We start from the raw sequence: 27,140 nt of genomic DNA on the forward strand, positions 1-27,140 counted from the left end.
AAAGAAAGAAGATGAAGATGAAGACCACCAGGATCGGAAGGACAAGACTCATCAGTCCTTGTACTCTCATAATTCTGATAGACTGTTTTAATAGCCTTGTATTTTCCTTGCCCTAATGTTTCCTGCCATAAGCTTTGTAAACTCCTTATGTAACTTGGCATTATAGTCCCTGTACACTTTGTGAGGCCCCTGTTACAGCCTCTGGATGTCCACCATGTTTATGGTACCCACACTTAGCTTTTTCTGCAACAGCCTCTGGTGTTTTGCCATGTCTGTGGTATGCCCACACTTTGCAGGTGGTTCTCATTACAGCCTCTACACACTCTGTGCCTTTCCTAGTTGTGATTGAGGAGGGATGTTGAGAATCAACAATCACACTCAAACAGCCTCTTTTGTATGGAGTCTCAGGGTCAAGGACATGCAGGCTAACTTATCCCATATGCACAATGGTGCTTACTGCAGTTTCCTACTTTCCTATAAAGCATTGTACTTGCTTCCTTTCTTAATGCAATGATAGTACTCTTTTCATTTCAGTAAAGTGTCAATGTCATTGTCCACATACACAAGATTGTGTTTATGAGTCCAAGTCTCAATCTTGGAACCTAATTCACTTGTGTAACAAACAGTGTCCTTTCCATCATGAGTCTACACTTCTTTTTCCATCCTCCATAGCTTTCGGTTTTGCCATGCTCTAGATCCCGCATTTCTCACAAGGACAAGTCTGTTGACCTTATCAAGATCTCTACTAATGAAAATCCTGCTGATCTTCTCACGAAAAGCCTTACTATGAGCGCTTTGACTTCCTTAGGAGATTTATGGGCATTGGATGAGATGAGATTTTTTCTCATCCTGTTGTACATGTGTACATTGTACTATCTTTTCTTTTCTTTTTTCACTCCTCACTAGGGCATATTTTCCTTTAAGTGGGAGATTGTTGGGGGGTAAAATTTGCCTTTGCCTAGTTGCTCGTGTATTACTACACTAACAATACCTGCACTGCACACTGCAAGTTGTGGCGCCTGTCACCATCACTTTATTTGTTTATTCTTCTAGTGACAGTTTGAATAAAGGAAGGCCCGATCACACATTGTGACTGTTGGAGTTTCCATTTGGTCTCTCTCTATTTCTTGCTCTTGCTCTCGTGCCATAGCTCTTCCAAGCAAGCTTTGATCCTTCTCACCTTTCAAACTACATTCCTTTTGATCAAGGTTTTTCGAGTGGACAGATCATAGCATTTGTAAGCCTTCTCTCCTGTGTGTTGCATAGCCAAGAAAAACACTTTTGATAACTTCCGAGTCTAACTTCTTCCTCTTTTCATCAGGCACTGTACGTAGGCAATGCAGCCAAATACTTTCAGGTGACTAATGTCAGGCTTGTGCCCATACAGTTTCTCATACGGAGTCAAATCATGAACCCTAGCTATAGGTGTTTGGTTTAGCACATAAATTGCGGTAATCACTACTTCATCCCAATAAGAATTTAGCAAATTCTTTTCATTAAGCATTGCCTTGCAACTTCCATAAGCACCATATTTTTCTCTCTGCCACACCATTTTGGTGAGGTGAGTAACTGCATGTGAGCTGCCGTTTTATGTGTATTTAGCAAGGTACATGTCAAAATCTTTGGATACATATTCTCCACCTCCGTCGGATCTCAAACATGTGATATAACAACCAATTTCATTTTTAGCATGCTTTCTTAAAGTCCTTAAAGACATCGAGCACCTCATCCTTGTGCTTCAAAATATACAGTCATATGTATCTACTGAAATCATCAATGAAGGATACATAATAATTGGCACCACCAAAAGACACATTATGGGCAGAACCCCATACATTTGAATTTATCAATTGCAAAGTCCAAGAACTATTTTTGACATGTCTCATGAATGGTAATCTTGCTTGTTTCCCAAATTGACAAGCATAGCATATATGTCCAAGATTAGTATACTTGAAGTTTGGCATGCCAAGTACAGCCTCTTTTCGCTGCTACATATTTTTCAGTTCCTATACATTAACATGCCCGATGCATTTGTGCCATATTTTCACATCCCAAACTACTCCATTTGTTGAGCTATCGAGCTCCACTCGTGATATGCCAGGGTGACCGTTGTGCATTTATGTCACCGTCTTGTTAGCTGCAGATGCGGTTGGTACACTGCCCATGAATAATAGCTAGATGACAGCTATCCTTATCTACTCTAGTTCGTGGCTCAGTTAGTATGCCACCTTAGTTAGCTGAGTTTGGTTTGAGACCCATATATAGGGTTCTTCTATTTCTCTATACTAGAGTTCTTTTTGGCTTACACAACTAAGAAGAGGAAAACTCTTTTCAGCCTCCATCTTTGTGTGTATTCCCCCATTTTGTAAGTGAGAAAGCTACAAGTGAGACTCCTTCCTTCTCTCCCACAATCTTGACATGGTATCAGAGCTTGGTTCGTGGTAAGGAGCTCAAGAAAGCAAACCAAGTTCGCAGTGTTCTGGTAAGAGGACCAGTGTTGCTTTCATTTTTTGAGTTTTGGGAGCAAGTCTTTGCAAGTAGCACGGCCGAAAAGTGCAAGAGTGCATTGTCTCAGATTGAGATGCCCTTCGCGGTGTAGCCCTATTTTTTTGATTCAAGGTCATTTCGGGACCTATTTTGGAGGTGGAATTTTTCCGCACGCACTCAGGAAAAGGCCCTGTTTTTTGCTGTGCGACCACTGTTCTACAAGTCGGTGAAAAGTTACTGTAGAAATTGCATCGTATGCCTATGCATAGAGACATTGGGAGTTACAAAATCATCCTTGTTGCCTGTTGATGTAAAATCGTCACTAGGAAGTGACTGTGTGGTCAAATACCACTTTTGTCAGTTTTGCAGATTTGCCGTTGTGAGGCTGAAGCTATGCTTTTTGCATTGACAGAATTTTTTGCAATGTTCTGTAATGGTGTCTAGTTCTCTTTCACAGATTGTCATTGAAAAGCTTGACAAGAACAACTTCCAAGCATGGAAGTTTAGAATGACGAATTTCCTTATGGGAAAAGGATATTGGGAATTTGTTGCACGAAATGAAGAAGAACCAGTTCTTCCTGATGTTCCCAATGTTAGATATGATCAATGCCCCACCCTCATTAGGTGCTACCAATGATCCATGGTGCTCAAAGTTGTAAGGCCCCCATTATGAGGAGAAGCCAAGTGTGAGCCCGGACATTGGTGGAGTCTTGACTTGTATATCAGATGAGGTCTATGTGACCAGATGGCAAAAAGGTGACCATTGTGGGTCTAATCTTTGGGTTAGACAGAGTGGTTAAGCTGGTAGCAACTCGAGGTGCATTGCATCGAGTTGCGGTGTAAGGGAGTTAAAAGGGGCCCCTATTGTGGGGTCCGGTTGCCGCAGAAGCGGCCCCTGGCTGGGGGGTCCCAGGGGGGCCAGTGGCCCCCCTGGCGGGGGTCTGGGGGCAGCGTCCCCGGCCCGATGGTAAAGGGAATATTCCCTGGCCGACTAGTGGAGGCTCATATGGTAGGTTGGTCACCGACCTAACGACCTTCGCAGGCTATAAAAGCTAAACCCCTTCACAGCCATCTCTCACTCATCTTTCACCCAGTCAGAGTTGTTGTTCCAGCTAGCCTTAAGCTCTTCACCTATCTTCTGTCTAGATCGCCATCTAAGCTTCACACAGTGGAAGCGCACGGGTGGACAGAGCCATCTTTGTATCAGTTGTTTGGAGTTAAAGAATTTACTGATTCTCCTCTTATGTGTTGTGTACTCTCTATCTCTTTCTCAGATTCTGTTCGCTACGCCGTGTAATATTTTACATGGTATTAGAGCCCAAGGGGCTCTAGAGATCGGAGAGCGTGCAAGAGGCAAAGGCTTCAACAACAAAGAGAAACTATGTCGACTCCGGGAAGCGGTTCTAGCGCATCAGGAAGTGGTGCAGGAGGTGGTACTGCTGTACCGGCTATTCAAACATTGAGGATTCGTCCACCAACCTTCAGCGAAGGCAAGTTAGATGGTACAAACTACACCTTGTGGAAGTTCAAAATTACAACTATCCTTGATTCTTATGAGCTTCTGGAGACTGTGCTGGGGACGGACGCAGAACCACAGCCTACCCCCGACCCATCAAATCCTAGTGTGATGATTCCTCCGAATGCAGATCTTCTATGAGCTTGGAAACGAAGGAATGCAGATGCATTGTGTGCCTTAGTGACAAGCTGTTCTGACAGTGTTTTGACTTTGATTCAGCATACAACCAAAGCGTCAGAAGCTTGGAATGTACTAAGGAGTCAGTATGAAACATGAAACCAAACAAGGATTCAAAACTTGGAGAATCAACTAGCAGCGGAGAAGTTTGCTGAACGAGAGACGGTTGAAGCATTCATCACTCGGATTAAGAATCTGCGCGACCAGATGGCTGGTGCTGGGATACAAAAGACTAGTGAAGAGCTAGCTCGGAGGTGTCTTCGGATTTGTCCACAAAAGTTTGATGGACTAGTAACTGCCCTTAATACTCAGGTGAGACCTCAAGCTTTGACTTTTGAGAAGTTTTGTGCATTATTAATGGAGGAGGAGTTGAGGCTGAAAGCCCGAGAAGGAAGCAACAATGGAGATGCTGCATTCTCTGCCAATGCAAAAGGCAAAGGTGTTTCCTCCACCAAAAATGATGGTGACAAAAAGAAGAAGGGCGGAAAGAAGAAGTTTCGAGGAGAGTGCTTCTACTGTAAGAAGAAAGGACATGCAATTGCAGATTGTCGTGTCAAGAAGGCAGATGAAAAGAATGGTACCCTTAAAAGTAAAGGGAAAGAGACAGCCAATACGGCTGAAGCAGAGTTGGAATTATTCATGGCGACCATTGAGGAAGTGTGCTCCTCGGCGTAAAAAGAATCTACCACTGACTCTTGGGTGTTGGATAGTGGGGCCTCCCGTCACATGACCAACAAGAAAGGTCTATACAGTTCTATGCAGCCTCTACAAGAATCCATCACTGTGACGGTTGGAAATGATGCTAAATGCCCTGCTGCGGGCATAGGTACTATTTCTTTTGTTGCTGCAAATGGTGAAGTAAAAAAGCATTCAAATGTGTTGTATGTTTCCGAAATCAGGAGAAATCTCTTATCAGTTTTCTGCCATAACTGATCTTGGTCATGAAGTGAGGTTCAAGAAGATAGGTGCAAAAATTATTGATAATGCTGGCACAATTGTTGGCAAAGGAGAAAGAAGGAACAACCTGTATGAGCTAAGTGCTCTTACAGCCACCGCTAGAGTGGGCACAAGTAAGCTTTGGCATGAAAGGTTTGGACACATCGGATTTGCAGTATTGAAGGAGATGCAAAAGCAAGGTATGGTTGCTCACCTACCTACAATAACTGAATTGAAGGAACCATGTGAAGCTTGTATGATGGGCAAGCAACAGAGAAAGGCATTTCCACAAGAAAGCAAGAATAGAGATACAGGCTCCTCTAGAGTTGGTGCATGCTGACTTGTGTGGTAAGATGCCTACACAAGCCTTGGGGGGATCTTCTTATTTTATGTTGATTGTCGACGACTACAGTAGGAAGATGTGGGTGTACTTCCTTCGTGATAAGGCTCAAGCTTTTGGTAAGTTTAAAGAATGGCTAATACTTGTTGAGAATGAAACAGGGAAAAGTGTGAAGAAATTTAGAACAGATTGTGGTGGTGAGTTCAACTCAAAGGAGTTTGAAGGCTTTTGCAAGAGCAAAGGGATCAAGCGTCAATTGACGACGCCTCACACACCTCAGTAGAACGGTGTTGTGGAACGCAGGAATCGCACCATTGTGGAGATGGCAAGATGCATGCTAAAGGGCAAGGGATTGCCTAACCATTTTTGGGCTGAAGCTGTTAATACTGCAGTCTACATTCTAAATCGGAGCTATACAAAGGCTCTCAAGGGAAAAACACCTCATGAGGCTTACACTGGTAAGAAACCATCTGTCTCACATTTCAGAATTTTTGGATGTGAATGTTATGCACATGTTCCAGATGAGAAGAGAAACAAGTTACAACCAAAAAGTAGAAAATGTATCTTCTTGGGTTATAGTGATGAGCAGAAGGCTTACAAATTATATGACCAAGAGGCAAAGAAGATCATCGCGAGCCGTGATGTGGTGTTCAAGGAGGAGCCACATACAGTGGAGGAGGAGAAGGCAAGTTCTTCCACTTTATCATCAAGCGAAGAAGTAGTCCACTATGAACCTGTCCCGAGAGCTATCCCTATCCTTAAGGAGGAGGAAGCATCATCTTCAGATGATGAGGAAAAAGTTCACCAACCTGACATCACCCCACCGGAAAAGCCATTGCCGCGCTGGGTGAAGCAGCTCTATGACCACAATAATCCTATGCTTGCATTTGTTGAGGAGAAGGCAGACGGACCAAGGAGGTCTCAGAGAATAGAGGAGCAAAGGAGGGCTTCTGCTCACATAGTCAATATGGACTTGATGGTTGAGACTATGAGAGAAGTAAAGGAGCCAACTGACTTAGAAGAAGCACTTGCAGATCCATCATGGAAGGCTGCTATGCAGGCAGAGTATGACAGCATAATGAAGAATGACACTTGGGAGCTAGTGGATCGACCATCAAAGCGGAAGGTTATTGGCACCAAGTGGATCTGGAAGGTAAAGTACAAGGCTGATGGTACCTTAGAGAAGTACAAAGCTAGACTGGTTGCCCAAGGATTTTCACAAGTTGAAGGGTTTGATTTTCAAGAGTCATTTGCCCCAACTACCAGAATGACCACTATTTGCATGGTACTTGCAGTGGCTGCCCATGAGAAGTGGCCAGTATACCAAATGGATGTTAAGTCAGCGTTCTTAAATGGTGACCTCAAGGAGGAGGTGTACGTGGCTCAGCCACCAGGGTTTGAGGCCCCCCATTCTGAGAACAAAGTGTGTAAACTGAAGAAGGCATTGTATGGGCTGAAACAAGCCCCCAGAGCATGGTACCAGCGGATAGATAGGTTCTTTTTAAACCTAAACTTCAAAAGATGTGCCTCAAATGCTAACTTGTATGTTTACAGGGATGGTAAAAAGTCTGTAGTGATTGTCCTATATGTGGACGACCTTCTTATTACAGGTGACTATGAAGATATGATCAACCAAACTCGAAAGGCTTTGAGTTCTGAGTTTGAAATGACAGACTTGGGCTTGTTGCACTATTGTTTGGGGATTGAAGTCTGGCAAGAGCCAAGAAAGATCTTCATCTCTCAGAAGAAGTATGCATGGGAGATCTTGAAGGCATTTGGCATGACCGAGTGCAAGGAGATAGCTACACCTACGGAGGTGAATGCAAAGTTATCCGTCGAGGATACATCAACACTAGCAGACATTGGGAGGTATAGAAGGTTGGTCGGCAGTCTGATCTACTTGTGTAACACCAGACCAGATATCAGTTTTGCTGTTGGTGTTTTGAGCAGGTTCTCAAACAAACCTCATGAGAGTCATTGGAAGGCTGGGATGCGGGTGCTCAGATACTTGAAGAAAACAATTGACTATGGTATCACATCTAGTTTCGGAACTTCTCTTGTGGGGAACTGTGACTCAAATTGGGCAGGAGACATTGATTCTAGGAAGTCAGCTTCTGGTTATTGTTTCTCTTTGGGTTCAGGAATTTTCTCTTGGATTAGTAAGAAGCAACCAACAGTGGCATTGTCTTCTATCGAAGCAGAGTACAAGGCAGCTTGTTTTGCTGCATGTGAGGCCGTATGGTTGAGAAGGCTTCTATGGCATATGGGAGTGCAGGATGAAGAACCAACTGTGATGAGATGTGACAATCAGAGTTGCATCGCCATTGCCAAAAATCCAGTGTTTCATGCACGCACCAAACATATAGAGATCCAGTATCACTATGTGCATGATTTGATGGAGGATGGGATAGTGGAATTGGTCTCCTGTCCAACAGAGGAGAATGGAGCAAATATCTTCACCAAAGCACTTACGAAGGATTTGCTTCAAGTTCATCTTTATAGACTCGGCATTGGGGCAAGGAGATAGTTCACCTATGGGTGGACATTGAGGGGGGGTGTTAGATATGATCAATGCCCCACCCTCATTAGGTGCTACCAATGATCCATGGTGCTCAAAGTTGTAAGGCCCCCATTATGAGGAGAAGCCAAGTGTGAGCCCGGACATTGGTGGAGTCTTGACTTGTATATCAGATGAGGTCTATGTGACCAGATGGCAAAAAGGTGACCATTGTGGGTCTAATCTTTGGGTTAGACAGAGTGGTTAAGCTGGTAGCAACTCGAGGCGCATTGCATCAAGTTGCGGTGTAAGGGAGTTAAAAGGGGCCCCTATTGTGGGGTCCGGGGGCCGCGGAAGCGGCCCCTGGCTGGGGGGTCCCAGGGGGGCCAGTGGCCCCCCTGGCGGGGGTCCGGGGGCAGTGTCCCCGGCCCGATGGTAAAGGGAATATTCCCTGGAATATTCCCTGGCCGACTAGTGGAGGCTCATATGGTAGGTCCGACCTAACGACCTTCGCAGGCTATAAAAGCTAAACCCCTTCACAGCCATCTCTCACTCATCTTTCACCCAATCAGAGTTGTTGTTCCAGCTAGCCTTAAGCTCTTCACCTATCTTCTGTCTAGATTGCCATCTAAGCTTCACACAGTGGAAGCGCACGGGTGGACAGAGCCATCTTTGTATCAGTTGTTTGGAGTTAAAGAATTTATTGATTCTCCTCTTATCTGTTGTGTACTCTCTATCTCTTTCTCAGATTCTGTTCGCTGCGCCGTGTAATATTTTACACCCAATCAACAGCAAATGCATGCATTTAAAGGATGGCATGAGAGAGCCAGAAAAGTTATGTACTGGCTGTCTATCAGTATTTCAAACTCTATGATTATGCATATTCAGGATGCAAGTACGCCAAAGGAGGCATGGGATACTTTGTCAAAAATGTATAGCACAAATACGCAAGCCAGGAAAATGCAGCTCAAGCAAGAGTTGCACAATGTGCAAAGAGAAAGTATGAGCATCAATGACTACCACATGAAGGTGAAGAATATTGCAGATGCACTTGCTTCCATTGGGTCGCTGGTGGAAGATGATGATTTAGTCTCTATGACCTTAAATGGTCTAGGAAAGGATTATGCACAGTTTCGAATATCCATTTCCGTCCGTGAAAGATTTTCTGATTTTGAGGAGTTGATTGCTCTTCTAATTTCCGAGGAGCAGAGAAATGGTGGTGCATCTTCTTTAGGAGGAACTTCAAAAGAAGTTGTCTTCTACTCAAATGCTGGAAGAGGTAGAGGCAGAGGTAGAGGAGACCGATCTGGAGGCCATGGTAGAAATCAGAATATGCAGCAAACTTAAGAAAATCAGTCCTATGGAGGAGGACGTGGTAACTCTAGAGGCAGGGGGAGCCAAAGAGGTCGTGGTGGATGGTAAAGAGGACAAAATTCAAACAGTAATGTTGAATGCTACTACAGTGGTAAAATGGGTCATATGGCTAAAGACTGTTATAAAAAGCAGAATGACATCATGAATGGAAAATTGCAACAAGGGAATTATGCATCTTCTAGTAGACAGGGTGATGATAGAAATGAGCATTTGTTTATGGTGCAGCACATGACCAATTCTATGACAAGTGTAGAAGAAAGCAACGATGTGTGGTATGTTGACTTAGTGCATCAAACCACATGATAGGTCATGCAGAATGGATGCAAGATGCAAGGAAAATGGAAAAACCAGGATTTATGGAGACTGGTGATGATATTGCACATCCTATTGTGCAGATTGGAAAAATTCCTTTGTATATGCAAGATAAGAAAAAGAAATACCTGTCGGATGTATTTCACGTCCCGAATATCACCAAGAACCTAGTTTCTGTTGGTCAAATGGTTGAGTAGGGCTTGCAGGTCAGATTTAATCCTCATGGATGCTTTGTTGAGGATATGAAAAATAAAGTTCGCTTGATAGCAAAAGGAAAGAAGAAGGGCAAAATGTTTACGTTGGATGCAGGCATGCCTGAATTGAGTGCAGCAATGTTTGCACATGGGACTGATGTAGTTGTAGATATTGATATATGGCATAAACGCATTGGTCATGTTAATGTACAGTGACTTAAATCAATGCAAGCCCAAAATATTGTTGCAGGATTGCCTAAATTCAAGGTTGCAGAAATGCATAAGGTATGTGAAGCCTGTCAATTTAGAAAACAAGCAAGGAAACCATTTCCTAGACATGTTCAAGAGAGTAAGAAGCCATTGGAATTAATCCACTCTGATGTGTGGACTACTAAAGCTACATCTATTGGAGGCTGTCATTATTTTGTCACTTTTATTGATGACTATAGCAGAAAAGTTTGGGTGTATTTTATGAAAAAGAAAAGTGAAGTTTTTGGGCATTTCAAAACTCTTAAGCTATGGTTGAAAAAGAAACAGGCCTACAAAAAATGCCTAAGGTCAGATGGAGGGGGAGAGTACCTCTCAAATGAGTTTGCAAGGTTCTTACAGGAGCACGGCATAAGGCAGCAGTATTCATGTAGTCATACCCCACAGCAAAATGGAATTGCAGAAAGAAAAAATAGGCATATTAGAGAGGTATCTCGTGCCATGCTCAATGAAAAAGATCTGCCAGATTTTTACTGGGCTAAGGCAGCTGCTACATCAGTCTACATAATGAACATGACTCCCACTGCAGCAATACATGGCATGACTCCAGAGGAGAGGTATACTGGTAGGAAACCAGATATTTCTCATTTGAAAATTTTTGGTTGCATTGCCTATGTTCACGTGCCAAATGAGTTGAGATCCAAGTTGGATCCAAAAGCTGAGAAGTGCATCTTTATTGGTTACTCTCTACAGCAGAAAGGGTATAGATGCTATAACTCTTCTACTTGTAAGTTTACAGTGAGCAGAGATGTTGTTTTTTATGAGATGAGTAGCTGGTATAAACTAGTAAATGTGATTGATAATGTAGATGCACAAAATGGTAATGCTACACAGAATTCACAGGAGCACAAGATATTAGTGGACTTGGAGTGTCCTCTAGCAGTGGCTCACATTCTTCGCCATGGGCATGCAGATTGGGATCAGGAGAATCTTCTCAAAGCAATGCAGATAGTGGTATGTAGGTTTCACGAAAAGGAAAAGAGAAGGTAGATCAGCCCATGTTTGATGTGAATGCAGGTCACTCTTATGTGGATGGTGAATCCAGTGGCTTAGAACAGAGCATTGATGATGAGTTGGGTATTCCTTCTATTGTTACACCTGGAGTAAGGAAGACTAGGGATGTTTTGAGAGCACCTGGGAGTGAACCTACTTTGCGCAGGTCTACCAAAGCTAGGTATCCTGTGGATAGGCTGAAATATGATGGATTTACAACCATTCACTATGCCTATATGGTCAAAGTGATACATGAACCAGAACCCACTTCTTTTGAGCAAGCCATGGGAAAAGAAAAATGGGAGAAAGCCATGGATGAAGAAATGGATGCCTTGGAAGCAAATGCTACATGGGAATTGGTACCTTTGCCTAAAGATAAGAATGCAATTGGTTGTAAGTGGGTTTATAAGGTGAAGCACAATGCAGATGGTTCTGTGAGTAGTCAAGGGGTATGCACAAACATATGGCATTGATTATGAAGAAACATTCAGTCCGGTTGCAAGGATGGCAACTGTAAGAGCAATCATTGCTATGGCTACATCAAAGGGATGGTCTTTACATCAGATGGATGTAAAGAATGCCTTCTTGCATGGTGATTTGCGAGAAGAGGTCTATATGGAGCAGCCACCAGGTTATGTGCATGCTATGCATCTTGAGTTTGTTTGCAGGTTGAAGAAAGCCTTGTATGGCTTGAAGCAAGCACCTAGAGCATGGTCTAACAAGATAGGATAGTATATTGTCACTATTGGCTTTCAGATTTCCAAGGCAGATTTCTCACTTTATGTGAGAAAAACAGAGAAAGGTATTATGCTACTTGTCATTTATGTTGATGATTTGATTATGATAGGTGATAGTGATGAAGATATCCTTCATGTGAAAATGCTATTGAAGCAGAAGTTTGAGATGAAGGATTTGGGAGAGCTACGTTATTTCTTGGGCATTGAGGTGATTAGATCACCAAGTGGGATACGGCTCTTGCAGAGGCAGTACGGATTGGACATGCTGTCCAAATATGGAATGACAGGCTGTAAACCTATTTCAGTTCCTTTGGAGTAGAATGTGAAGCTGAGCACAGATGCAGGTGAGCTTCTCGAAGACCCTATTATGTACAGACGCATAGTAGGAAGTTTGATTTATATGACTATTACCAGGCCAGATTTGAGCTATGTTGTTGGATTGGTAAGTCAGTTTATGCAGGCTCTAAGGAAACCACATTTGGATGTGGCTAGATGCATACTCAGGTATGTGAAGTCCACATTGCAGCATGGACTATTTTATGAGACTAGGGTTCAGATACAGTTGCATGGATACACTGATGCTGATTGGGCTGATAGTATTTCTGATAGACGATCTACCAGTGGATATGTGTTCTCTTTTGGGAGTGCTGCAGTCACTTGGAGCAGCAAGAAACAGCCTACAATTGCCTTGTTGAGCAACACAGAGGCTGAGTGCAGGGGTGAAGCAATGGCTGCATGTGAGGTAGCTTGGTTGCATGAGCTACTTTATGATATGCATCAGCCTACAAATGGGCCATTTGTCATTTATTGTGACAACATGAGTAGTATACACTTGGAAAATAACCCAGTCTATCATGCTAGAACAAAGCACATTGAGGTGCATTATCACTATGTGTGGGAGAGGGTTTTACTAGGTCTTATTGATCTAGTTTATGTCAGCACAGAGAATCAGGTATTTGACATATTCACGAAGGCATTGGGTGCAGAGAAGCTGCGCAAGTTCAAAGACCTGCTTGGTTGTAGGAATTGGGATTGAGCTCAAGGGGGAGTGTTGAGATATCGAGCTCCACTCGTGATATGCTAGGGTGACCGTTGTGCATTTATGTCACCGACTTGTTAGCTGCAAATGGGGTTGGTATACCGCCCATGAATAATAGCTAGATGACAACTATCCTTATCTACTCTAGTTCGTGGCTCAGTTAGTATGCCACCTTAGTTAGTTGAGTTTGGTTTGAGACCCATATATAGGGTTCTTCTATTTCTCTGTACTAGAGTTCTTTTTGGCTTACACAACTAAGAAGAGGAAAACCGTTTTTAGCATCCACCTTTGTGTGTATTCCCCCATTGTGTAAGTGAGAAAGCTACAAGTGAGGCTCCTTCCTTCTCTCCCACAATCTTGACACCATTATCATGGGCAAACATGGCTACCTTCAATTTCAAGATAGATGAAACATTGTGCCATCTCTCTTGCCTTTGGCAATCAATTTACAGCAATTGCCATATTCTTCAATAAAACAAGTGTCCCTGTTGAATCTGACTTGCAGATTTTGTTCTGCCATATCTGTCCAATTGATAGTAAATTCTTGGTAATAGAAGGTATATCATGTAGGATCTTCTTTCTACCATTAGGCATGAACAATGAAACCACACTCGTATGCTAAATATCATGATGTGTATCATCACGAGTACATACAAATCCATGAGACCCTGCTACTAACCCATCAAACCATTCACCATGAGGAGTCATATGATTGGATGCTCCTAAGTCTATGTACCATTTCTTATCTTTGCCTTGCTTAGGCATATTCTTTGATACATGCTACATAGCACATAGTGTATCTCCCTGGTCATCCTGAGTACCACTGGAAGGTGCATAATGTCCATGTTGCCTATTGTTTGCCTTCATATCATCTTGGTTTTTATGAAAATCCTTTGTAATATGCCTATATCTTCCACAATAATGACATTCTTTATCCTTGTTAGACTACTCGTGTGACTACTAGGACCCATCTCTTCCTCTACGTGATCTCCTCCTACCTCTAAAGGCTCCTGATCCTCACTGTCCTTGTTGCGTATTTGAGTTGTGCCAAGAATTTTGCTGTCATTGTCAATGTGTGTTTTGAGTGTCTCCTTGACCCCAAAAAGCTCCATGAACTCTACCACCTCTAGCTCGTTGACTAGAATAAAAGACAATGTCTCTGCCTTGAGATGTGCTTGAACCTATATTCAAGCCAAGCTTTACTTCTTCATGTAGTAGCAGTGCAAGTAACTCATCCCAATCAGGGGGTTCTGCTCTCACAAAAATGGACGTATTAAATTCCTTATACTCTTGTCTAACCCGTTCAATGTGACTGCAATCATATCATCCTCTGAAACATGAGATCCAATAGTAGCTAGCTAGTCAGCTATAGTCTTTATTTCCATTGTGTATGCTTGAATGATCCTGCCATTCCTAGACATGTTGTTGAAGTGCTACTGTAGTTGCATCTTCCTTGCATGTGTGACATTACTATAATTATTCATGAGTGCATCCCAAGCATCCTTTGGGGAATAGCAACTCATAATCTTCATAGCCATCGCATTAGAAATGCATAAATAAAACCAATGCAGTACTTTATTAGCTCTTTTTGACCACTGTCACTGAGCTCTCCACTATTCTTGTGTCAGATTCCATTCAAGCAATTTGGGTTTAGCTTCAACTCATGTACACAAATCCCAATAACATCTGCCAAGTAAAAAGTTATGCATCCTGAACTTCCATAGAGTAAAGTTTTTGTTGTCGAGCTTCTCACTAACAATTTGAGTGATATTATTAATGCCTTGAGCATTTTCCATAGCTGCAAATTTAGTGCTCAATGACTCCCTGCACACCCCTCAAGTGTTTATGATAGTTTCAATTCAATAAGCTATCACAATAAAACTAGCAATAAATAGTGTATTTTAGCTCATATGTATGTCAATACATCCCTAGTTAGATAGCAAAACATCTAGATGTAGTGGCATTCCAAATAGACAGCATGTGTCTACACAGTAGACATGTAGGTGTTCATGACAATCAATGACACACAACAATCTATGTATAACAAGTAGTGTTTTCTTTGCTAAAATAAGAGTATTCAGACCTTGAAATAGCCCCAAAACATCTCATATAGTTGCCATTCTATGGAGGAGTTGATACAACCAGTCAGAATAGATTGCATGTATGTCAAGTGAAGATGATAGGTATCCTTCTTGCATACAATAACTAGTCAATACCTTGGCATAACTAGCAACAAATCAGTCCAAAATTTGGGCTTTCATCACTCACAATTTCCTAGAAAGCATCTACCACTCAAGTGGTGTAATGTCCCCACTACTTAGTTTATTTTAATGTGTGTATACATTTCAAAGAAAATTGATTTATATTACACATTTAAAAAAGTAGCTCTAATTATGAAACTGACTCTCATTTTAAAGATAATAATTATTATTAATGAGATATTATATGCCACATGGAATAAAGACTTGGGAGACCGTCCCAAGACTAGCTTATTAAAAGTATGTTTGTAGTATAGAACAACAAAAAGAACTAGCCTAGTGAATAGTCACTTGGCAGTTAAGTGCACTTGGGTGACGACACTACCGGGATGGGTGACCTCTCAGGAAGATTTTCCTACAAGTTAGAGGGAGCTTCTCACACAATCAATGGCAACATCGAAGCCTTCCTAGCCTGTTGCCAAGTATGCCAAGGCCAAGATGCCAAGGTCTATGCCTTGGTCACCACCTTAGTCATCGCCTTGGAGTGATTGTTTCCTGATGATGCGCAAAGCGTTGCTCGCCCATAGATTTATAATTTTTTATCTTTTCGTTAAAAAAATGGAGCTCCCTCTCTGACGTCATCAATGATGTCATCAAAAGTGCTAAAAGAAAGCATTCTCTTTTTCATCGATGATGTCATTGAAAAATGTTAAAAAGCAAGCATCCTCTCTTTTACCCCCTTGCAAAACTATAAATTGAGGGCTTGGGGATGACCAGCAAGAAGGGGGACAAAGAGAAATCTTGATGAGGATGAGATGCTGATTGAGAAGGAGGAAACTCTATTCCACAAGACAAAGAGACATCATTCCATTCAACCCAAAGAAGGGGATACGCTGAAGGTTTCTCATCCTCTTCTACTCTAATCCGAGAAGAGAAGACATTGAAGAACTTTATCCTATTCTATCAATCCGATTAGAAGTCATACCTCTACTCTCATCTCTATTTTGTCTACTAGAGAGAGAGAAGTACTACTCTCCACGATGTAAGAAGAACCATCTGCGAGGCCTACATCATTGAATTGTGCAATAACCATCATCATCATCATTGAGAGTCTTACACCCTTGCCAACTGGTATTACTATTGTGTTCTTCTTCTATGAATCATATTTTCTGTCATGTCCCTAAAGAAAAAGAATTCAAAAGTAAAAATCATGAATGACCCTACTAACATGGAAGCAACATTTGGAGTTGCGAGCATGGGAGTCACTAATGGAGTCACGGGTGTGGATAACAACCCTTTATCAATCATGGTACCACAAAATTTTCTAAAAATTTCTATCCAAATTCAATAGAAATAAGATAAGTCTCTTAAGAAATATTGCTATCTTAGAGTATTCACTTGGTAAATTATTAGAACATCTCATAGGCTAGAAGCTGCTAGGAAAAGTATGAAAACCTAGAACTCAAGAGAAATCATGAGGAATTTTAATGTGAACCCCATAGAAAAGAAGACTAGTAAATTCAAGATGAATTTACTAAGAACAAAACCCTGAAGAAACTAGCCAAGGATCTTAGAGTTAAGAAACTAACTTAAGGCCAAGAAACTTGGTTACAAGAATAAACCTTAAACTGGAAAATTAGAGACCCCAAAATCTAGATACCCTTAGTTAAATTCCAAGAGGAAGAGTTCATCATGTGAAATTTAAGTGTCGATTGCTACTAGATTAATCATCACTTGAAAGTTGCATGATTGATTGAAGTCATAAGTGCTTGAAGATATCAATCTTGTTTGTGATTTTCTAGATTATATCCTGATTGAATCAAGTATTGGAACTGATATAAATTGAGGAGCCCTATACCTCTCCCAAATATAGGTGTTTAATCCCCATACCAAGTGGGAATGTTTTTACTACCGCAAAAGTGGCTCCGATGGCAAGAGGTCTCTCAATAGGGATCGTATTAAGTAGGAGGTGGATAGGGTGCCAGGGGGGCTCTAGCTAGTAAATCCTTTACACACCCAGGAAATACTTGGTCCCCTGTATGGCTTGGGACACCTAAAAATGCTAGTTATAGGTGGATTTGATCTTGGTGATGTGCAGATGCACCAGATGAGGCAGCATGTGAAATTATAATTTTTCTCTTGTATGGGCGGGAGAACACACATTATGGAACATAATCAATGAATTTGTTTTATTTTGATTGTACGCCCATGAGTAAATTACACAAACAAAAAACTATGCAAAAAAGGATTCTTTTTAATTAATGAAGCTGTTTTTATATGTTTCATGTAATGTGGTAGGTATTTAGATAACTAAGAACTTCCATAGAGGGAAGTGGATGGATGGATTCCCGATGAGTCCAGTCCTATGACAGGGTGGTCATGATTAACCGAGAGGTTTCTCCAAAAACAAACCCTAGGAAGAAACTCTAGGAAGGGTTGATTCATTAACTTACCTAGGGTTTGGTCTCAGAACCCGAATTGTAAATAATCTTAGGGGAAAGGTACGACTACTATGCTGAAGCACTGTGAGGGATTTCATAAATTCTTAGTCTACTACTGGAAAAAAAGTGTTGTACTTCATGAACCAAGGGTAATGGCAGTTGCTCCTTCCAGACAAGAAGCCTCTCGAAGGACACCTTTGGATGTGAGCTAGTTGTTGATAGGTGAACTATTAGGTCAATTAGGAACCTTTAGGTTGGTCCTCCGTGGGTAATGGCAAAACACTTCCCCTACGGGGTAGACCTAGGATTATAGAGGTGGACAAAATCCAATAATTCTGGTTAGAGTACAAATGGGGACAACTGGAAGGTAAACTTTGGGCAACTACTAAAATGTTACTCATCATGTAATAAAGGGTGGGTACGTTACAAGTGGTATGATCTAAGTATTTGTCAATAGTAAATAAGTGTCACACATACTTCAACCCTATAGGTATACTATTTTCAAATTCAAGACAACCAATTTAATGTTTCCAGCCTACAAATAAGCTCCAAAACTAAGCATTTAACAACTCCAATATCATGCCCATGTATACATAAGTGGTGCTACAACACTTGCCAAGCATCTAGGGTGATTGTCTGCATCATTCTCAAGCATTTCTTGATCAAACAATGCCCTGTTTTAGATTTCAACCTATCAAAACTTTCCAAAATTGAGCATTTGACATTCCAGACCAATGGTTAAATGCATGAGAGATAGCCTATATACTTTTCCAAGCATCCCTGAAGATAAGTGTGACATTCATGAAGCATTCAATCACTGCTATAGTAAAATGATCTAAGAGTGTAGGTACCACGTAGATTTCTCCTTCAACACAATATTAGTGAGTTTGGGAATATCCCAATTTCCATTTTTTGAATACTAAAAAGGTGGCACCCAGATAACATGCCCATAAGTTTCTCAAAACCATATTATGTGACCTATCACTAGAAAGAGCTTGAAAAATGGAATCTATTGAGCTATAGAGCACTTGATTTGGAGTTATAGTGTTCAATTTATGACAAATCCAAAGATTTTACGACATGTCCCAAACTTATGGAAAATTCCCATATTCCCCAATATGGTGTTCTTCCACAATTATATCAAATCATTGCTAAATATATTGATCTATATGGAGGCTCAAATTCTCATGTTCAAGTGCTTTATCATGTAGGTAATGCTTAAGTAAACGAGTGATTAATCATGGGTAGATCTGCTAACTTGTGTGCTTCAAGAAAGTAGGGGCAAATTGACAAATCATATTTTTATATCTGTTGCTTATGCTAAACACGAGTGCTTGGTAATGCAAAATTCAATGCTTGATAATATTCCCTAGTACTTCAAGCATCCCATCAAGCATCACATCTATGATGGTATTCAACCATACTTTGTGCTCAAGCCTCCATAAACCAAGCACATTTCAGTAGGTCACGTTTTTGCACCCAAGCCACATTTATATTTAGATCTGCTACTCTTTTGATCAGCAATGAGCTTATTAATAAGCTCTCACACCTACCATCAATCCCTTATGCATGCTTCACATGGTCTTGGCATTCCATTTAGCATTACTATTCAAATTTGACAGTCCACCCTTGAGCAATAGGCGCATCCTGCAGGTCCACATTTTTGTTGATAGCTCACATTTTTTCGAATTTGCTGATGCTAAAAATTAGGAGGCTCAATGATAGGCTCCATTTCATTCCATTAACCCTTTGAACCACCTTCTAGAAGCTCTATTAGTTGTAAAGACTCCAACTAAGATGCATATCTTCTAGATGAGAGTTATGGATGCCAACATTGTAGGCTTACTTCAATCTTCGAGCTCCAACTTCTCCTGCAACTTCACTACATGCTTTCACACTCCAGGGATCCACAATTCCATGGCTCTAATACCATGTCAAAAAAAAGGAAGAGAGAGATGAGGCAATAGGCAGCAATGAGCTCCCATATTCTTCATTATTCCATGTACTTTGCACACACATTGAATGACTAGAAAGAAGTAGGTCTAAGTGATCTGATGACTACTCACACAAACTAACTCTACTGGAGTTAAGTGCACTCAACTTACTAAATACGACTCAAATGCTAGAGACAACGAGACACTTGCTGTCATGTTTGTGTACATGAGTTGAGCTTGAAGTCTTAACAAAGGTAAATCAAGTTGATAGGCAAGATCCCCAACTCTCTTAACTATTTGGTATGGACCATAATACCTATGCGAGTTTATTATGTCCTCCCTTAAGAGAAGCATAATGAGATTTTGGAACCTTCAAGAAAACCCATTCACCTTTATCAAACTCCACACGTCTTCTTTTCTCATCTACATAGGCCTTCATTATCTCTTGAGCTTTTCAAATTTTGTCCTTGCATTGCTTCATAAGAGCCTCCATCTTCTCTAACTCTTCATATGAGCATTAGGATTTACATCATCATGAAAAAATATGGAAGGCACTTAAACCATGTAACCATATAATTCTTCAAAAGAAGACATTCAAACACTCATGTGATGAGTGTTATTATAGCAAGATTCTGCAAGATGAAGCCAATGGTCCCATGTGCTTTGTATGTCATGGCAAAAATGAGGCAAATAAACGTCTAGCCATTTTTTGACCCTTTCAATTTTCCTGTCCATTTGTGGATGATAAGTACTACTAGGAGTCAAAGTAGTCCCCATAGAAGAGAATAAACTCCTCCAAAATCTGCGCATAAACTTTGTGTCAATTCACACACAATCTTCATTGGCATTCCATGAAACTTAAAGACACATTCCATAAACTGTTCAGCCACTTGCTTTGCTATAAACTAAGCCTTTGTTGGAATGAAATGGGTGGATTTAGTCAATCAATATACCACCACATAAATACTATTCCACCCGTGCTTTGTTGGAGGCAAATCTGTTATGAAATCCATGCTAATATCAGTTCACTTCCCATGAAGAGTAGGTAGTGACTAAAGCAACCCACTAGGTAGAAGTGTGGAATCCTTATTTTATTGATACAAAAGACAACTCATGACATAGTCTTTAACACCTCTCCAAATACCTTTCCAATAAAAGCTCTTATGAATATTATCAAATATTTTGAACAAACAATGATGCCCCACTAAAGGTAAAAAGTGCATCTCTTACAAATGCGGTCTGTGAAATATGGTTGCGGAGTCAAGAAAACTTGTCCTTGATACCATAAAATACCATTATGCCATTTATAATTTGGATACTCTTATCCTTTTCCTTACTAAAATTCATTCATCATTTTGGATGCTTTCTTATCAAGTAAATACTCTTCTTGAATGTCATGGATCCAATCTTTATGGATAATTGAAATGGTAGAGATAGAACATGCCCACATTCTTGATAATGCATCTGCCACCACATTGTCTTTTCTAGCCATATAAGATATCTCAAAGTCATATCCTTGAAGAGTAGATAACCATCTTCATTGCTTGGGAGATAAATTTGGTTGTGAAAGGAAGTATTTCCACACATGATGATTGCTTTTGACCTTGAAATGGTTGCCATAGATGTAATGATTCCACTTTTGAATAGCATGCAATATTGTCAACATCTGTTACTCGTAAACATGCAATTGATACTTCTTGTCATCAAGCTTTTGGCTTTCATAAGTTATGACTCCATGGTCTTGATATTAAAAAATCCCAATTTCTCTCCCACTACCATTCGCACATATGATAAACTCCTTAGAGAAATCTGGGCATACATGGATAGGTGTTGAAATTAAGAGAGATTTCAATTCATTGAAACTTTGATTGGTGATGAAGTCCCAAAAGAAAGCCTCTTTTTTTATTCTATTAGTCAATGGAGCCACCACATGAGCATAATTCTTAATGAACCTCCTATAGAAGGATGAGAACCCAAGGAATCCTCTCGAACAATTTGTATTCGTAGGAGTAGGCCATTGTTTAACACATTTTACCTTGTTGGGATCCACTCTAATGCATTGCTCTTCCACAACATGACCTAATTATTCAACTTCTTCTACGAAAGAACACTTTTTCATCTTGGCAAAGAGTGTGTGTCTTCGTATTGTGTCAAAGACCTCTCGAATATGTTTCAAATGCTCATCCTTAGATTTGCTATAGATAAGGATATCATCAAAGAAAACAAGGACAATTTTGAACAAGAAGGGTTGCAATATTTTATTCATGAGGGCTTGAAAAGTAGCAGGTGTATTGGAAAGTCCAAATGGCATAACCAAGAAGTGGTATAACCCTCTTTCAGTCCTAAAAGTTGTTTTGAACTCATCTCCTTAATTCAAATTTGATGATAATCTGATTGAAGATTTATTTTTGGTAAAGACCTTTGTATCTTTAAGCTCATCCAAAAGATCATCAATTCATGGAATAGGATATCTATTCTTGACCATTGACTTGTTTAAATCCCGATAATCAATGCACATGCGAAATCCATCCTTCTTCTTGACTAAGAGCAGGGGAGAGGAAAATAGTGAATGACTTTGTTGAATTAAAACCATTTGCAACAATTCTTTGACTTGTCTCTCCACTTCTTCCCTCTCAAACTTGGACAAGCAATAGGGAGTTTTTTTAATGGGCTTTGTGTTGGGCAAAAAATCAATAGGATGGTCAACATCTCGCTTTGGAGGTAACGATGATGATGGTTGAAGTAAATCCTTGTATTTATCCAATAGCTCTTCCAATCTTGGATCCCTTTTCTTTGTGGAAGAATATATTTTATTTGATGATTGCTCTTCATCTACTTTCACAAGTGAAAGAGTGAATATGCATGAGTTGGCATTGATTTCTTTTCAAAATTTCATCATGGTGATGAGTTCCATATGTTTATGGTGTATGCCTTTCAATTCTATGTGTTGTCCTTGCCAATTAAATTCCATTTGCATTTTCTTCAAGTCTAAAGTGAATTTTCCAAGTGTCTTCAGCCAATTACATCCAATAACAATCTCAATAGATTCCATATCCAAAGTGATCAAGTCCACTTGTATTGTGGAAGAGGGCAATAGATCAATTGAAGTACATGGACACACTTCTTTACTAGACTCATATGCACCATTGGCAACTTCTATCTACAAGGAGGTATCCATATCAATGGGTAGCAACTTCAACCCATTCAAATATTTGGTGTTGAGGAAGCTATGAGTACTACCAATATCCACTAAAATATGTGTAACCTTGCCATTAATGATACCTTTGAGTCTAAGTGTACTTTCCCCTTTACAACCTATCAATGCATCATGTGAAATGGTACACAAGGAAACATGAGAATCATGAGGGCCACTCATATCAAAAGGAAATCCATCCATGGGATCATAAAATCCTTCGTTAATGGCATCCTCTTCTTCATGAATCTTTTCAACCATTGGGTAAGTATCAACATGCAATAAATTTTCCTCTTGATCTTCTTCTTCTTCAACTTCCACATCTTGAGTGATCACCATATTGATTTTTGAATTCTTAGCTTTGCACTTTAGCTTATAATCTTACGACCACTTCCCCCACATTTGAAGCATAATCCTTTTGCATGCATTTTTCTAAGCTTATCGTGAGGAAGGAAGTTACTGTTAGAACTATTTTTGGATAGTTTAGGAGCATTTTCACCCTTGAAAAAGTGCATCTTGTCTTAGCCACATTTCTAAAAATTTGCCCCTATTTTTGTGCATAATTTCCACCCTATTTAGAGGCATAAACAATGGGAAAAGTTGACACTTTGTTACTATAACTGTTTTGATTGTTATAACCCTTGTTTTGTTACTTAAAAGAGTCACTTGATTGGTTGAAAACATGCCCATATTTTGTAGGTTGATTGGAAATATTATTCCTCAAATTCCTTTGCTGGAAATTTCCTACATCTCTCTTGTACTTCAAGGAATATCTTTCAACCAATTGTATGGCCTCATGTAATGTTTTTGGTTGTTGAGCTCCTACCTCCAATGATAGGGTAGGGTCAAGACCAAAAATGTATTTATTCAGCTTAGCAAAATCTGAAATGCCTTCAAAATACATGGAGAGATTCAAGTAGGTGTTGGAATAGTCTCTAACGGACATTCATCTTTGAGCACATGTATACCATCTTCTTTGGAGCCTTTCTTTATCCAAAGGAGAAACAATAACATCAATCATTACTTGCTTGAACTCCTCTCAAGTGAAATTTTTTTGCCCAATTTTTTGCATATAATGCCACCAAGTATGGGCATAACCTTGAAGATGAAGACTTGTGAAATGAATCTTGGCTTCTTCACTTCTAGGATAAAGGGTGAAGTACAATTGAAGCTTATTAATTTGCTCCTCCCATTCCAAAGGTGAAGTGTTATCCCCTTTGAAATAGTGATATTTATTTTTTCCTTATACTATTTTCCATTGTAAGATAACTGCCCATAAGAATGGTGCCTCCATGAATATTTGTTCCATGAGTTTTACCTAAAAGTAGGTGGCCCAAAACCATGAGATGAGAGTTGACCATTTGAAACATGCTCTTTGTTTGAGATATCATGGGCTGATCTTGTTAGATATGATCAATGCCCCACCCTCACTAGGTCCTACCAATGATCCATGGTGCTCAAAGTTGTAAGGCCCCCATTATGAGGAGAAGCCAAATGTGAGCCCAAACATTGGTTGAGTCTTGACTTGTATATCAGATGAGGTCTATGTGACCGGATGGCAAAAAGGTGACCGTTGTGGGTCTAATCTTTGGGTTAGACGGAGTGGTTAAGCTAGTAGCAACTCGAGGCGCATTGCATCGAACTGTAGGGTAAGGAAGTTAAAAGGGGCCCCTATTGTGGGGTCTGGGGGCCATGGAAGGGGCCCCTGGCTGGGGGGTCCCAGGGGGGGCAGCGCCCCCGGCCTGATGGTAAAGGGAATATTCCTTGGAATATTCCCTGGCCGACTAGTGGAGGCTTATATGGTAGGTCGGTCAGGCCAATCTCACGGCCTTCGTAGGCTATAAAAGCTAAACCCCTTCATAGCCATCGATCACTCATCTTTCACCCAGTCAGAGTTGTTGTTCTAGCTAGCCTTAAGCTCTTCACCTATCTTCTGTCTAGATCGCCATCTAAGCTTCACACAGTGGAAGCGCACGGGTTGACAAAGCCATCTTTGTATCAGTTGTTTGGAGTTAAAGAATTTACTGATTCTCCTCTTATCTGTTGTGTACTCTCTATCTCTTTCTCAGATTATGTTCGTTGCGTCGTGTAATATTTTACATGATATCAGAGCCCAGGGGGCTCTAGAGATCAGAGAGCGTGCAAGAGGCAAAGGCTTCAACAGCAAAGAGAAACTATGTTGACTTCCGGAAGCAGTTGTGGCGCATTAGGAAGCGGTGCAGGAGGTGGTATCGCTGTACCGGCTATTCAAACACTGAGGATTCGTCCACCAACCTTCAGCGAAGGCAAGTTAGATGGTACAAACTACACCTTGTGGAAGTTCAAAATTACAACTATCCTTGATTCTTATGAGCTTTTGGAGACTCTGTTGGGGACTGACGCAGAACCACAGCCTACCCCCGACCCATCAAATCCTAGTGTGATGATTCCTCCGAATGCAGATCTTCTACGAGCTTGGAAATGAAGGAATGCAGATGCATTGACTTTGATTCAGCATACAACCAAAGCATCAGAGGCTTGGAATGTACTAAGGAGTCAGTATGAAACATGAAACCAAACAAGGATTCAAAATTTGGAGAATCAACTAGCAGCGGAGAAGTTTTGTGAAGAAGAGACGGTTGAAGCATTCATCACTCGGATTAAGAATCTGCGCGACCAGATGGCTAGCGCTGGGATACAAAAGACTAGCGAAGAGCTAGCTCGGAGGTGTCTTCGGATTTGTCCACAAAAGTTTGATGGACTAGTAACTGCCCTTAATACTCATGTGAGACCTCAAGCTTTGACTTTTGAGGAGTTTTGTGCATTATTAATGGAGGAGGAATTGAGGTTGAAAGCCCGAGAAGGAAGCAACAATGGAGATGCTGCATTCTCTACCAATGCAAAAGGCAAAGGTGGTTCCTCCACAAAAAATGATGGTGACAAAAAGAAGAAGGGCGGAAAGAAGAAGTTTCAAGGAGAGTGCTTCTACTGCAAGAAGAAAAGACATGCAATTGCAGATTGTCATGTCAAGAAGGTAGATGAAAAGAATGGTACCCTTAAAAGTAAAGGGAAAGAGACAGCCAATATGGCTGAAGCAGAGCTGGAATTATTCATGGTGACCATTGAGGAAGTGTGCTCCTCAGCGCAAGAAGAATCTACCACTGACTCATGGGTGTTGGATAGTGGGGCCTCCTGTCACATGACCAACATGAAAGGTCTATATAGTTCTATGCAGCCTCTACAAGAATCCATCACTGTGACGGTTGGAAATGATGCTAAATGCCCTGCTGCAGGCACATGTACTATTTCTTTTGTTGCTGCAAATGGTGAAGTCAAAAAGCTTTCAAATGTGTTGTATGTTCCCGAAATCAGGAGAAATCTCTTATCAGTTTGCTGCCATAACTAATCTTGGTCATGAAGTGAGGTTCAAGAAGACAGATGTAGAAATTCTTGATAGTGCTGGCACAATTGTTGGCAAAGGAGAAAGAAGGAACAACCTATATGAGCTAAGTGCTCTTACAGCCACCGCTGGAGTGGGCACAAGTAAGCTTTGGCATGAAAGGTTTGGACACATCGGATTTGCAGTGTTGAAGGAGATGCAAAAGCAAGGTATGGTTGCTCACCTACCTACAATAATTGAATTGAAGGAACCATGTGAAGCTTGTATGATGGGCAAGCAACAGAGAAAGGCATTTCCACAAGAAAGCAAGAATAGAGTACAGGCTCCTCTAGAGTTGGTGCATGCTGACTTGTGTGGTAAGATGCCTACATAGGCCTTGGGGGGATCTTCTTATTTTATGTTGATTGTCGACGACTATAGTAGGAAGATGTGGGTGTACTTCCTTCGTGATAAGGCTCAAGCTTTTGGTAAGTTTAAAGAATGGCTGAAACTTGTTGAGAATGAAACAGGGAAAAGTGTGAAGAAATTTAGAACAGATGGTGGTGGTGAGTTCAACTCAAAGGAGTTTAAAGGCTGTTGCAAGAGCAAAGAGATCAAGCGTCAATTGATGACGCCTCACACACCTCAGTAGAACGGTGTTGTGGAACGCATGAATCACACCATTGTGGAGATGGCAAGATGTATGCTAAAGGGCAAGGGATTGCCTAACCATTTTTGGGCTAAAGCTGTTAATACTGCAGTCTACATTCTAAATCGAAGCTATACAAAGGCTCTCAAGGGAAAAACACTTCATGAGGCTTACACTGGTAAGAAACCATCTGTCTCACATTTCAGAATTTTTGGATGTGAATGTTATGCACATGTTCCAGATGAGAAGAGAAACAAGTTACAACCAAAAAGTAGAAAATGTATCTTCTTGGGTTATAGTGATGAGCAGAAGGCTTACAAATTATACGACCAAGAGGCAAAGAAGATCATCGCAAGCTGTGATGTGATGTTCAAGGAGGAGCCACATACAGTGGAGGAGGAGAAGGCAAGTTCTTCCACTTTATCATCAAGCAAAGAAGTAGTCCACTATGAACCTGTCCCGAGAGCTATCCCTATCCTTAAGGAGGACGAAGCATCA

The sequence above is a fragment of the Lygodium microphyllum genome, chromosome 12 (genome assembly GCF_053477565.2).
Source record: "Lygodium microphyllum isolate KBCC chromosome 12, Lygodium_microphyllum_v1.1.10, whole genome shotgun sequence".
In the NCBI taxonomy this organism is placed as follows: Eukaryota; Viridiplantae; Streptophyta; class Polypodiopsida; order Schizaeales; family Lygodiaceae; genus Lygodium; species Lygodium microphyllum.